The sequence below is a fragment of the Lathyrus oleraceus genome, chromosome 2 (genome assembly GCF_024323335.1).
Source record: "Lathyrus oleraceus cultivar Zhongwan6 chromosome 2, CAAS_Psat_ZW6_1.0, whole genome shotgun sequence".
Classification (NCBI taxonomy): Eukaryota; Viridiplantae; Streptophyta; class Magnoliopsida; order Fabales; family Fabaceae; genus Lathyrus; species Lathyrus oleraceus.
In genome coordinates, this window is record NC_066580.1 from 126,318,737 (window position 1) to 126,328,672 (window position 9,936).

Consider the following 9,936-nt stretch of genomic DNA (forward strand, 5'->3'; position numbering starts at 1 on the left):
CCAAGACCCAACAACAAAAAATCAAACTCAATTAAGTCAATACAAATGGTCAACACAATTAAAATGACATCTATTCAATTAAAAATAATAAAATAATGCATTAAATTCAAATATGTTTTGTCCAAATCCTAAAATCTCATCAAAACACCAAAGAAATGGCCATGAGATTTATCATAGGTCAAACAAGGTCAAATGACCTTGGAGAAAAAATTTCATAATTTTTGGACATTTAAAAATATTTTAAAGTAATTAAAAACAAATATAAAATCAATTAATTCATGAAAAATATTAATAGTGATCCAAAAAATAATTTTAATTCAGAATATGAAAGAGAAAAATATTTGAATTTTTTTGGTGAAAGTCCCATATTTTTTGGATGAATATTGAATTTAATATGAATTATTGAAGAAAATTCAATTAAAACAAAATATCAGAAATTCAAAAATACGTGGACCATCAGATCTCCCTCATTAATTGAGGTGGCAGATCTGATGATCCAAAACGCGTGTTCCACATGCACCTGAGTAAACAACGCTGTACACATGGTATTTAAAACAAACGCTCAAGATGAAAACGTGGCATATGGATCCTGTGGTTCATATGCAAGACACATCATCGCCGGAGCCAGAGCTCCGGTCATCTTCTCTGGTGGCACTCACCAGACTGGTCAAGATGAACCATCACCAAAAAAAGAAACAAGGCCATGATCTTAAAGAGAAAACAACACTGAGCTCGAATATGACCTCCAATTGCTCCAATTCCAAATATATTAAGAGATATGTGGAATTGAAATTTGAGGGACATGAACTGAGTTGCTTCGATTTGACCTCAAAGCAACTCAATCTTCTTGCCTATATTGGTAGGACTTCAAACAACCAAAGAATCAATGGAATTGAGCAATAAATTGAGAGAATCGAAGAGTTTAAAATTTCTGCAAATTACCTTCAATGGAGGTCTGAACACGATGGATCTTGATATGGCTTATGCTTGGACTCACTTCAATTGTTTGCAGGAGAGGAATGGAAAGGTTTAGAAACAACGGATTCCTGGAGAATTGAATTCCAAAATAGTGGAGATTCAAGCTCAAATTCAAATGAATTTATCAGGTTTATCCTATGAGAGTGAAGGGTTTTTAATGGGGGATCAAAGCTGGCGCAATGTGTGTCTTAATTCTGAGCAAATGGAGCTTAATTTATAGAGGAATCGGGTGATATTTGCACACTCACTTCCACTTTCCAAAATTGGCAAATGATGATGCCATGCTGCATGGGTGCGCATAGGCCCATGAAATGATGGTTCGAAGGACCAAATTGAAGATCATATGCTTTGAAGATTGATTGGATTGCAAGGCAACTGGACATTGATGCTTGAAATTGGATCCATGCCAAATGATATCAGCCTGTTTAAGCCATGCACAGCCTATGCATTTCAAGTCCAAAATGAATGAATTTGAGATCTTTGGAAAGGTGAGATCAAGAGGAACAACTTTTATGTTCAACACTTTTTCATTTGGAACTTGGAACTTGGAGAAATTTGAGGTGGAAGTTTGGAAAATTTTGACATATAAATTTTTTTCTAAGTGTCAAGCCATATGTCTCAATAGTCCACCTTGCTTAATTTTTTATGGGAGCTTCAAATGAGAAAAGTATCTTCATAAAAGTTGTATATATCTCAAAGACCTTCAAAATGGTCACCAATTTCATGTAATTTGGATTTAAAATGATAGAGTTATGCATTTTTGAAGTTTGGAAAAATCACTTGATCAATGGCATAGGTCAAAAGTGACCTATAATGTAGCCCCATATCACATGCTCAAAAACGTTGAATTGGCTCCCACTCCAAACATAAAAGTTGAATTAGACACATTGAATTTGATTGTGAAACTTGTAAATCTTTCATCTCATAAAAATTGAGCAAGTTATGGCCTTGGGAAGTTGACTTTCAAATTAGGGTTTAGACAAAATGACCTATAATGTTTCAACATAGAAAATGATTTTCCAAGAAAAAATAGATCTAGGTCTCAACATGAAAGTTGTTTAGAATTTCATTTAGAGTAAGTTTTCTCTTGTAAGAATTTTCATATGGTGAAAATTGTAGAAGATAGGGTCTAGGGAGACTCAATTTTGATTAGATGAATCCATCTGGCCAACCACCATCAACCAACTTGCTAATTTCCAATTCTCTTGACTTTATTGGCTCATGGTAGATCATATATGCATAAGATGATGAATTTTGAAGTGTCCCTTGAGAAATTTGATCAATTGGTGAGATAGCTTGTTGGAGAAGTTACTCAAGATACCCAATTAAACTAGGGTTTCCAATGCAAATCACCCTCAAACTCTTGAAGCAAACTTGATCAATATAACATGTAGAGATCATTGGGACTCATATATGATATTCATAAGCATTCTTGAATCAATTCTTGGTTGTGCGCTTTTGTTCATGAGGGTCTCAAACCCTAGATGTGATCAATGAATTAATGAGATCATGTCCTTCCTACAAAAAGAGTTAGACAAAAGCAAAGACATATTTTTGGTATTTTAGTTAGTAAAATGATAAAATACAAGTATGATATAATCAAAAAGTGCTTGGTGATCTCTCCCAAAACAAGCCCATTGAAGGAGGGGTAAGGAGGATGCCAAGACATGATCCCAATGATAATGCTTATGATGGAATTGCATGAGGGATCTTAGGGTCAAAATTGGGGTCTTACAGCTGCCCCTATTTAAGGATATTCTAACTGAGGAGACGAAGGTTAAAATCTTCATGTCGACTCAGTAGAATGGGCTTAAATAACAACATAGAGAAATAAATTTTGGTCCCTAAGAGACCTCATGATGCATATGATATGAATGCAAAAGGTTAACGCTCTGTGGGGAGATATTTCCATAAAGGAAAAAGAAATCAGAGAGACCGAAAGTCCACAGGAGCATAATGCATTCCATAAGGAAAACTCACTGGGGAGACAGAGACTCTAGGGAATAAAGAAGGTATACGTAGGCCAGGCTACGACTTAAAACTACTGGGGGACTCGAGGGATTCCACACAAGATGGAAAGGCTCAGCCGGGGAAACAAAACATCTGCAGGGGATACGAGTAGGTCAGGATAAAATTGAAGTACTCGACTCGCGTAGGGGAAAAGCGATTTTACTAAGGAAATGCGCACTCAACTCAACTGGGGAAGAAATAAACTTCAACACAGGAGGAGCAGAAATCTATTATCCACTACCTATTATTGGGTAAGGAGACAATAAAGATCTGACAGAGAGAACATCCGTCATCGGTTAAGATGAATATATCGAGGATGACTCACTGAGGACCGCCAGGAGGGAGTATTAATTACCAGTTACTGGGTAAGAATAGCCTTGCTGGGGAAAAACTGTAGAAAAAATAGGATTTACAACTACCAGTTACTGGGCAGAAGACCAAGGGTGAGAATATCTGTCATCGGTTAGGATGAACATATCAAGGATAGAATCGACAGGGAAGAAAGTCCGTCATCGGTTAGGATGAACATATCAAGGATAGACTTTCCTGGGGATGTTCAGGAGGATATCCGTCATCGATTAAGATGAACATATCAAGGATATACCAACTGGACAAAAGGGGAATTACATCTATCGAAATCCGGATAGAAAACCGTTGGAGAGAGAATCTGTCACCGGTTAGGATGAACATATCAAGGATCAACTCTACGAGGGGACAAAGCAGGATTTACAACTACTGGTTACTGGGTAGAAGACAAAATCAAAGAGAAAATCCGTCATAGGTTAGGATGAACATATCAAGGATAGACTCTGAAAAGGGGAACAAAAGTAGGAATTACATCTATCAGTTACTGGATAGAATACCAATCAAAGAGAAAATCCATCACCGGTTAAAGTGAACATATCAAGGATTAACTCTGCTCAAGGAAAAAAAAGTAGGATTTACAACTACCGGTTACTGGGTAGAAGACCAAAAGGAGAAGAAAACTCGTCATCGATTAAGATGAACATATCAAGGATTGACTCCTGCGGGGGGAAAAGAAAGATATCCGTCATCGGTTAGGATGAACATATCAAGGATATACTTCCAGAAGACTCTACTGGAGAGAAAAATGGTACTTTTGCCGGGTATTGGGCGAGAAGTAACAAACTGCAAACTAAGAAGAATATTACCAGTTACTGGGTAATAGACTTTTAGGGGACCAAAATATCTATCTAGGTAAGAGCTAGAAAGAAAACAGTCGATCAAGACTTAACCCAATGAGGACATAACTCAAGGGGAGTGATTCCATCCAAAAAATCTACTGGGGAGGAAACTGAAACATCAATCATCCACGAGGAAACAAACTCAACGGGGAAACGGAGAAAGGTTAAAGTCTTTCTGCTTAAGGGGCTGACATTCTACAATTTGAGAGAGGACATACACCAGATTTGGTATGGGGGTAAAGTACCGCTATAACAGAGAATAAGAATCTAAACAAATCAAATATGAAGATGCAGGATATGCAAATCATGAATTTATATGAATGTATATATATATATATATATATATATATATATATATATATATATATATATATATATATATATATATATATATATATATATATATATATATATATATGATTATGCTGACAAAACGATCACAAAGGATATAGAGGTGTCGCAAAGAAATTGAACCACCGGTACAATCCTCGGTCAATTCACAAAATATGGAGACAAACTGCTGGAGAACAGAGAAATCGACATCCTGAAGGGCCAATCCTAACTGAGGAAGGAGGAGATCTGCTGAGGACAGAACAACCAACTCTGTGTGAAATTTTAGGTCAACGCCATAAAAATGGGAGACAACCCTACAGAGGAAATAAATGCTGCTCAGAATCCATGAGGAAACTCTGACTGGGAGCAAATATACAACAATTGGTGGGGACACCAAAGCGATCTACTGGGGAAACATCAAATATCTCTTGATGAAGATCCATTTGCTGAGGAAATACGAATTCCGCTGGGGAACGCCGAAACTCTGCTGGAGAACGTTGAAACTCTGTTGGGGACAAGGACACGCCACAGGGTATCTGAATCAACCAACTCAGTTGGGGATAAAGAAAGAAGTTCCACTGGGGAAAACACTCTGCCAAGGAACTGAATCAACACAAACGTCCAGGGATATCACAAGGGTTAACTGCTTGGGGAACCACAAATGCTTTGAATTTAAGGACTTGCTGTCCATCGAAATGCTGCTGATATTACTATTACTTACTTTGGAAAAGTTCTTGCTTTTATATTTTAAAGAAAAATTGATTTTGATTTAAAAATTTTAAATTTAAAATGATCATAATAAAATTTAAAACTATTGGCTGAAGTAAATAAGAGCAGAAATAATTTGGATAAAGGCTCAACTTTATTTAATAGGATGGTAGTCTGTAAATGACAAGACTCCATAGATTTTACAAAGTTGAAAATGGTAATTTACATGGAAAAGGTTACATTGAATACAAATGATCCTTAATCCCTCTACCAAATCTTGATATCCACCGTACTCTTGGCCGCTGCTGGGATGATGAACTGGTGTCAACCCTTGTGCTCAAACAAGTCTTCAAAAATCACTGAAGATCAGCAGAATGCAGTTACTTGCCATAATCCCTAATTTTTGCATAAGTTGCCCCAAGGTGGGGTACTCAACTTATCGGGAAATTCTTTCTATTTTTATGTCTCTAATTTTTGCCTGGATCGCCCTTTCGGGTTTTCAATCCACCGAGACGCTCATTTTTGCCTAAGTCGCCCTTTCGGATTTTCAACTTAGTGAGATGTTCTTTTCTTTTTTTAGGCGAAGTATTTCTTGACTGCATTTGCGTTCACGGGACGAGTGAACTCTTCACCATCCATCGTTGTAAGAATCAAAGCACCACCTGAAAAGGCTCTCTTAACAACATATGGGCCTTCATAATTGGGAGTCCATTTTCCTCTGGAATCTGGCTTGAATGATAAAATCTTATTGAGCACAAGGTCACCTTCTCTAAATACACGAGGTTTGACCTTCTTATCAAAAGCTTTCTTCATTCTCTACTGATACAACTGACCATGACACATGGCAGTTAATCTCTTCTCTTCAATTAAATTCAACTGGTCAAACCTGGTCTGACACCATTCAGCTTCAGTCAACTTGGCTTCCATGAGCACACACAATGAAGGAATCTCAACCTCTACGAGGAGTACTGCTTCCATACCATAAACAAGAGAGAAATGGGTTGCCCCTGTTGAAGTGCGGACGGATGTACGATACCCATGTAAAGCAAATGGGAGCATCTCATGCCAATCCTTATATGTGACAACCATTTTCTGGATAATCTTCTTGATGTTCTTATTCGCAGCTTCAACAACCCCATTCATCTTGGGTCTGTAGGGAGAAGAATTATGATGTGCAATCTTGAAGTCTTTACAAAGAGCTTCCACCATATTGTTATTCAAGTTCGATCCATTGTTAGTAATGATCTTACTTGGCACACCATAACGGCATATGATTTGATTCTTGATAAACCTTACAACAACTTGCTTGGTTACATTTGCATATAATGCCGCCTCAACCCATTTTGTGAAGTAGTCAATTGCCACTAAAATGAAACGATGTCCATTCGAAGCTTTGGGCTCAATCATCCCAATCATATCAATTCCCCACATGGAGAAGGGCCATGGGGAAGAGATAACATTCAATAGTGTTGGAGGAACATGAATCTTATCAGCGTAAATTTGACACTTGTGGCATTTCTTCACAAACTTGCAACAGTTAGATTCCATTGTCAGCCAATAGTAACCTGCTTGCAACATCTTCTTTGCCATTGCATGTCCATTGGAATGAGTACCAAAGGAACCTTCATGCACTTCGGTCATCAACAAGTCTGCTTCGTGTGTATCCATGCATCTGAGCAAAACCATGTCTAAGTTTCTCTTGTACAGTATATCACCATTCAAGTAGAAATTACCGCCTAATCTTCTCAAAGTCTTCTTATCTTTTAAAGATGCCCCAGGCGGGTAAATCTAACTTTGGAGGAAACATTTGATGTCGTAATACCACGGCTTCTCATCTTTGATCTCTTCAACAACAAACACATGAGCTGGCCTATCAAGACGCATCACAAATAAATTGAGAACTTCATTCCAATATTACTACAATCATTGACGCCAATGTTGCAAGAGCATCTGCCACCCGACTTTCATCTCGAGGGATATGATGAAACTCAACCTTTGTAAAGAAAGTTGATATCCTCCTCGCATAATCTCTATATGGTATCAAACTGGGTTGATTTATCTCCCATTCTCCTTTGATTTGATTTACAACCAAAGCCGAATCACCGAAGACATCCAAATACTTAATTCTGAGATTCATGGTCTCTTCAAGCCCCATAATGCAAGCTTCATATTCTGCCATGTTGTTTGTACACTTGAAAGTCAATCTAGTTGTAAATGGCAAATGCGTGCCTTGAGGAGTAATAATCACTGCCCTAATGCCATTTCCATATTGATTAATAGCTCCATCAAATACCATGCCCCAACGGGAACCAGGTTCTGGCCATTCTTCAAGAAATGGTTCATCACAATCTTTCATTTTCAAGTATAAAATCTCTTCATCAGGAAAATCATACTGCCCTGACTGGTAATCTTCAATTGGTTGGTGAGCCAAATGGTCAACCAAGATACTACCTTTGATTGCTTTCTGAGATCGGTATTCTATATCATACTCTGATAACAACATCTGCCAACGGGCAATCCTCCCAGTTAAAGCAGGCTTCTCAAATTTATACTTGATTGGATCCATTTTGGATATTAACCAAGTGGTATGATTCAACATATACTGACGCAGATGTTTAGCAGCCCAAGCCAATGCACAACAAGTCTTCTCAAGCATTGAATACCGAGTCTCTCAGTCGGTGGACTTCTTACTGAGGTAGTAAATTGCAAATTCTTTCTTCCCAGTCTCATCTTGCTGACTAAGAACACAACCCATACTATCTTCGAGCACAGTCAAATACATGATGAATGGTCTTCCTTCAACAGGGGGAGACAAAATAGGAGGTTCAAGTAGATATTCCTTGATACTATCAAATGCTTTCTGGTAGTCTTCGGTCCAATCACAAGACTGATCTTTCCGAAGAAGCTTGAATATAGGCGCACATATGGCAGTCATGTGGGAAATAAATCTGGAAATATAATTCAAGCGGTCGAGAAAACCTCTGACTTGCTTCTCAGTTTTGGGAGCAGGCATCTCTTGTATTGCTTTGACCTTGGCAGGATCAACTTTAATACCCTTCTCGCTGACAATAAAGCCCAACAACTTACCAGAATGAACACCAAAAGTACACTTATTGGGATTCAAGCGGAGTTTATACTTCCTCAAACGCTGGAATAGCTTCAACAAATGCTCAACATGTTCCTCTTCATCAATTGATTTGGCAATCATGTCATCGACATATACTTCAATCTCTTTAAGCATCATATCATGAAAAAGAGTAGTCATTGCTCTCTAGTAAGTTGCACCAGCATTCTTTAGACCGAAAGGCATCACTCTATAACAGAATATTCCCCAGGGTGTAATGAATGTGGTCTTCTCCATATCTTTGGGGGCCATCTTAATCTGATTATATCTGGAAAATCAATCCATAAACGCAAAGACTTTGAATTTAGCAGTATTGTCTACCAACATATCAATGTGTGGCAAAGGGAAATCATCTTCCGGACTGGATTTATTCAAATCTCTATAGTCAACACACATGCGGATTTTTCCATCTTTCTTCAGCACAAACACAATATTGGCCACCCATTACGGGTACTCAGCAGTTACAAGGAAACTGACATTAATCTGCTTCTGAACTTCCTCTTTGATCTTCACAGTCATATCAGGATGCGTTCTTTTCAACTTCTGCTTGACTGGCGGGCATTCTGGCTTCAACGACAATCTATGCTCCACAATCTCAGAATCCAACCTAGACATGTCTTGATAGGACCAAGCAAACACATCTGAATACTCTCGAAGAAGACCAATCAACCGCTTCTTAGCATCTGGACACAGTTGAGACCCAATCTTGACTTCCTTCACATCATCTTCGGAACCCAAGTTGACTAGCTCAATCTGATCTTCAAACGGCTGAATAATCTTTTCATCTCGCTCAACAAGACGAGACAATTCATCACTCACCTCTACATCACTTTCCTCCTCGGCTTCAAACACAAGGAATTCAAAATTTGGAGAAGGAGAAGGATCATTGTATTCAATGGGGTTAGGAACCAACCTGCATAGTGATTTGATATTTTGATTTTAGAGAAGTGAATTTGTGACCAAATATCATGCAGATGGACAATTATATTGTTTATTTATGTTTTTTGGTGATTACCATTTTCAGAATAAAGCAAAAAGTAAAATAAACATCAAAGATGTGGATGAATAGAATTAATTTTATTAATGATCAATTTAAAATGCCCAAACAATATTCACTTCTCCCTTAGGCATAGGAGAAGGATTTTAAAATATAAAGCAATTACTTAGATCGATGCAAAATAACAGAAATATCAACGACAGTCCAATTGTTGCATGTCCCTCTATGCGTCACAAAGTTGGTGCAGTCTTCCTCTTCACTATCCTCTAGCACAACAGCTGAGTGTTGTTCATTGCCATGAATGAACCCTCTGCTACGGAAGCTAAGTTGCATCTATTTAGATCTAACAGCTGACGAGCCCTTCTGGAACCCTAAACTAGTTCTGCCTTTGTTCTCGGAGACCTCTACCATGCGCCCCCACTGATCAACAGGACCTTCTTCAACAATTTTCTGAGCATCTTTCAGAGAGGACATAGGTGCCCCAACTCTCTTCTCAGCAGAAATAGATAAGGCTTGGAATGGAGTCCCAACCTCATCCTCAGCTTACACATATGAGAAAGATGAAAGATGGCTAACCAACA